Here is a 6,000-nt window from a genome sequence, read left to right on the forward strand (position 1 = left end):
GTTTTATATCCACCACAAATGGCTGCATTTGGATGGTTCTACAACTATGGCGATGAGACTGTACATGTCTTTTTAAATGGGATTCCAACTCTATACCCTATCGTCAACATCCCTCACAATCTCTGAATTCAATTTCCAAAGGCTATTAAACGTGATCTGGTGGCAGTTCGAAGAGAACTTCACCTTCGTCGCCTTCGAAAGCAGGAGTAAATAATACGACTTGCTATTCTCTTTGTCGAGAGTAGGAAGACGAAATAATTTATTTTCTTCTTCGTGTTCTTCTTCATCATCAGCTTTGTCAGGCTTCTTAGCTTAGGACATTCGCTGTTGATGTTAGGTTTAGCAGCTTAGGGAAATCTTGTACAAGTTCTGATGTAATTTAAATTTCATGAATGTATTCTCTTGATATATTAATGAAATTTGTTTTTGTTTCAAGATCTTGTCTCTGAGATATTTTATAATGCATTGATAAATCCTGATACAAATTCATATTCTGATGACCATATAAATTTTGTTTCAACTTAAGTTCTGATTTTATTTTATCAGTACTTGCTCGTCCGATTTATTATGGTCATTTCACTCGAATTTTTTTTCAGAATATTGATGTTGCAGTGCAAAATAATTAAATAAGTGGGAACAGTTTCAATTTTGAATTAAAACTGTTTCACCTTGATTAATGGAATAACTTGGTAAGTGGAACAGTTTCTCCTTGAAAAACTGCAAGTGGACATTCTATCAAACACCTAACAGGCACTTATACATCTCGATTAATCTCATGACACCTAAGGATTTAATCATTGATGGAACTAAATTTGTTCCAAACAACTATGCTGCAATTCTTGATAATGCTGAAGCTCCGTCTGAATTGCATTTTGTGCAAGATCTTCTTGCACACAGTGAAATCGGGTATGCATTGACCCAACCTTCAGTATTCTCAAGCCAACAAGTTCTGACACTTTGGAGAACTGGAAACTTTGATAATGGTGGTCAACATGGTACTCCTAGTATTGTTTTCGAAGTGGGTGATTCTCCATATGCAGTCACTCCTGGTACAATACGCAAGGCTCTACATCTCCTAGAAGGATGTACTTTTTCAATTCTAGAGGAATCAGTTCTTCAGGAGTTAATGGCCAGTTTGGGGTATGAACAGAGTTTGGCAAAGCTTGGGCAGTTGAAACGGGCTCATATCAGAAGGGAATGGAGTTTCTTCTTCGACTGCATTACTAAAGCTTTTGGGAACAAGTGTTCGAATTTTGATGCCATCCCCATAATGAGTCAGCACATCGGGTATGTCATTATAAATCAAACTCGTTTTGATTTTGCAACTGCTATAATAGATTTTATTGGGGATAGGATGACAGAGGATAGGAATGTTGTTTACTTTGCTAGATTCTGTCAACTTATATATACTTTTTGTACTGATGAACCTCGACTAACCAGTACCTTAACTCCACCTTTCAAAGTTGTAAAACGTTACTTTAATGACCTGGTAAATGCTGACACTAAGAAACCAGTGGTTAGACCTTTACAGATTCCTCAGTCTGTAAAACAGATCTTAATAAATGTTGATCCTGATTCCTATAGATCTGTTTATCCTGATGTTCAACCAAACACCACCTCCCAAACACCACAACAACCATCAGAACATACCACTCATACTACTCAACCAACCCTCAGGCAATATATCAAATCCTATCTCTCCACTTCACAGACAGTTCAACCCTCATCCTCAGCACCTACTGTGAAGCCTTCATCTTCCAAGCCTAAGAGGATAAAGACTGTTCCTCAAACACCTCAAAAGAGAAGGAGGATTGCTTTGAGAGATGAGTCTGACAGTGAGGAACAGGTTTCTACATTAAAACCTGTTGTCGAAGAAGCTGAGAAAGTGACTTCTCAGAAGGATTCTGGAATTGGGGGATCTAGGCTTCTCAAGAGGCTTAGAAGAATGATTGTTCCTGACACTCCCAAGGAATCCATATCTACAAAGAGATACAAGAAACAGAGGGCAAAAAGGCCAGTTTCAGATGATGAAGAAGCAGCAGCTAAGGAAGGAGATCAGGAATCTCTGATCTCACAAGAACATGAATTTACTAAAGTCACCACTTCTCCATCAACTCCAACTCAGGATGCTGTTCCTGAACAGGCAAACACCATCTGTGTCTCCTGTTCAAAAGTCTGTGTCTCCTGTTAATATAGGCACAAGTGCTGATATTGATATCCAGACCTTGGTTGTGCCTGAAGTAATTCTTTTAGAAGCTCCAACAACAACTAATCCATCAACAACACCTGTTACTGATGCTGCTCAAAATCCAGACTTCTCTCCTACACCTTCTCCGCATCTAGATGCTGATGATCAAAATATAGGTGAGCATCAGGATATGGCTGTTGATCAAAACTTAGAACCAGATCAGCAATTAGAGGATGCTAAAGCCTCCATTGCTACTCACACTGTTGTTTTATCAGAAGATACTGATTCTGTAAGTTCTGATGCTGCAAATGCTGGAGATACTGGTGATGTTGCTCCAAATACAGATGCTGATGAAGCAGGTCCTTCAGGACATGCTCCTCAACAAACTATTCTTAAATCTGAACTTGTTAAGAAGTTTGTTACCAGAGAAGCACCAGTGCCTTGGAGTGAAACTCCTGCAGGACAGGAGTGGACTAAGGAATGGAACTCAGTTTCCTGTGTTCCAAATGCAAAGCATCTTGCTGAGCACTTGACAAAAGCTGATGAAATGTTAAATTCTGATGATTTCAAAATCCAGCTTAGAGTCACTGCATTGAGTACTAAACATCTACAAGGTCTCCATTCAACTACTCATACAGAGCTACACAAGATTCAGGAAGAATTCATCAAACAGGACCAAATTCAGAAAATTGACAAGAAAAAGTTCTTCCAACCTACCTTTGACAGGATTGCTTATATTGAGAAGACTCAAGAGAAACAACAAGCTCAGATTGATGATATTCTGAAAAATCAAGCTTCTCAGCAATCTCAACTTACTGAAATCCAAGCCTCAATGGAATTGCTTGTCTCTCTTCTACTACCTGCTGATGCCAAAAAGGGGGAGAAAGTAATTAAGTCCAAATGCAAGACTGGCAAGACACTGAAAGGGAAGCATGATGAAAAGGATGATCAAGGAAACTCTGGAATGGGTAGAGGTCATAGTCAAGGTAGAGGTTTCTCATCAAGAAAAGCTGAAATCATAAGTTACAGGACAAGTTCTGATACTGGGAAAAGAATTAGTTCTGCTACTGGTAAAAGGATAAGTTCTGATGAACTTTTAGATCTTGATGAAGAAATGTCAAGACAATTATTTCTTCAGGAAAATCCAGGAATGGACTTGGAGAGTTTAATGGAAGAAGAAGCCAGACTTAAATCAGAAAAAGTCATATCTAAATCTGAAGCTTCTGGTAAAAAGATACTTCCAAAAATCAAAGGCATTGTGATAAAAGAAAGGACAAATACTTAAGCAACATTGGCTAAATCACAACCGCAGATAGATCCAAGATCCAAGGGTAAAGAAAAGGTTGGTGAACCTATCAAGGTATATGTGCCTCCTGAGAATGAAGAAATCACTGATGAAAAGGATGATCTTGCTCTGACTTCAAGAAAAGTTCTTAAAACAACCTCTGACATGGCTCAAGTTGTTCAGAGTCAAGAGACAGTAAGTTTTGATATTCCAAAGAAGCAAGTAACCTCTGACATAGCTCAAGTTAACTTGATATCAGAAGTTAGACCAAAGACACTCCTACTAGGATCCACTAAAGCAAAACAGACTCAACCTTTGAAGACTGCTGCAAGTGGTTTTGAAGCAAGAGTAGCTACTGGAAAGGAAGCAAGAGATAAAACTGGATTGGGAAGTGCTGATGAAAGAAGAATACAGAACACTACCAATGATCCAACTTCCTTGAGTGAACCAGGTATTGGAGCAACTCCTGAGAGATTGAATCAACTGGAATTTGTACAAATGGTTTATCATACCTACTTGAAAGAACACATCTTGTTGTACTTCATGACAGATGGTAGGGTTTATCATATAAGGCAAAATGCCATTCCATTGAAGTATTTTGAAGAATTGGAGCATGTACTATTCTTACTTCAAGTGGATGACAGAATGACAGGAAGTGTTGCAAACTATTTGAAGGATCAGATTCAGAGACAGAAAAGGCTTTATTCTGTTAAGTCTGACAGCACATATGTTCCAAAGTACAAAGATCACAAGGGTGATATAGTTGAAATGAAGCCCAATACTGCTAAAATTATAACTACCTTTCTGGGTTACAGGGCTGTGGAATTCAATCTTGAGTCTGATAAAGCTTATTTGATCAGACTGGATCAGGATATAAGAAAAGCAAAGATTAATGATCTCAGGGCTGCAATTTTTCAAATTGGTGAAGATAATGCAGAGCTTAAAGATGCTAAAAGGAGGATGATTGATGAACTTAGATATGCTGAGAGATGTTTGTTGAAGAACTATCTCAGAACAACTCTTGACATCAGAGAGATCAAAAGATGAAGCCAAGTCAAGATCTACAACTGATTAAATTATGATATTTGTATAGACTGAAGCTGTTATCAGAAGTTAAATGTTGGTAAAGCTTTAAGGACTGTAAGTTGTAGTTATCTAGTCTAATTCTCATGCATTTGTACTTAATGTTTTTGACATCATCAAATATCTGTTAAACTTGTATATTATGCTAATTTACAAGTTGGGGGAGATTGTTAGATATATTTGATAATGTCATGGCTAATAAGATTTATGTTTAATTTTCAGATCTTACATAAACAGGATAAATCAGTACTTACTGGAAATCAGGACTTAAGGATATCAGTACTTATATTATCAGGAGATAATCATCAGAAGATGGATATCAGAACTTAAGTGCTGAAGTACATTCAGATAAGGACAGTAGCTGATTAAAGGAAAGAAGATCGAGATAAACATAAGAAGAGATGCATGAAGAAGGAATTCTATGAAGAATAGATTACTTGGAAGTAAAGATATCTGATTGATATATTTTAGGAAGCAGAATTATATTCCATATCAATTAGCGATTATCTTGTAACTGTGTAGTATATAAACACAGACATAGGGTTTACACTATAAGTGTTATCATATTCGAGAAGATTATTCATTGTAACTCTAGCAGCTCTCGTGATATTTGTTCATCACTGAGAGGTAACAGTTCCATACTGTAACAGAGTTTATTGTTTCAATAAAGTTTGTTTTCTGTTACTTGAGATATTAAAGTTCGATTTGATTGTACTTTACACTGTATTCACCCCCTCTACAGTGTGTGTGACCTAACAACAATTACTACTGAAATTTTGGTTGAATATTTACTCCCACCCCAAAAGTAGTATCACATCTCTCAAGCCATATTTCTTTTAAACTACCCCATATATCTTGCAAAACTGGTGTGTGGATAACATCACAAAGCAAACTCCAATCCTATAAATCTGCCAAATCAATATTTTCAAGCACCACATTAAGTCCAGAAAAATGTAACACGTTTACAATTGAGGAACTACGAATTTTCACAACTGATGCAGAAAAGAGTAAAGTACAAGATAGTTGGCAATTAGTTAAATCCTACCTTCCTTAAACTCAAAGCAACAAAGAATCTTTATTTTTAAATGTCATTTTAAAATTTATTTTAACTGACTTTCATTCTAAGGTACAAACCACACAATCAAAGTCAATGCTAAGAAACATAAAATATTAGTTGTTGTAACTTTGATATATACATATATAACACTTCCAAGATGCCATCAAAATCAGACATTCACTATCAATATGTTTATACATTACTCAGACATGTAATATCACTAAGATAACCATATATAACATGAAAAATGGTACAAATTTGCGTAATCAAGAAGCACAATATAAAAACCATAAATACCTTGTTTTAAGTCCACGAAACTAACAAAAGCGCAACTACACTTCAGTGGCATTGATGCAATAATGGGGATTAAATCAGACAACGAAGACT

This window comes from Apium graveolens, chromosome 10 (genome assembly GCF_009905375.1).
Source record: "Apium graveolens cultivar Ventura chromosome 10, ASM990537v1, whole genome shotgun sequence".
Classification (NCBI taxonomy): Eukaryota; Viridiplantae; Streptophyta; class Magnoliopsida; order Apiales; family Apiaceae; genus Apium; species Apium graveolens.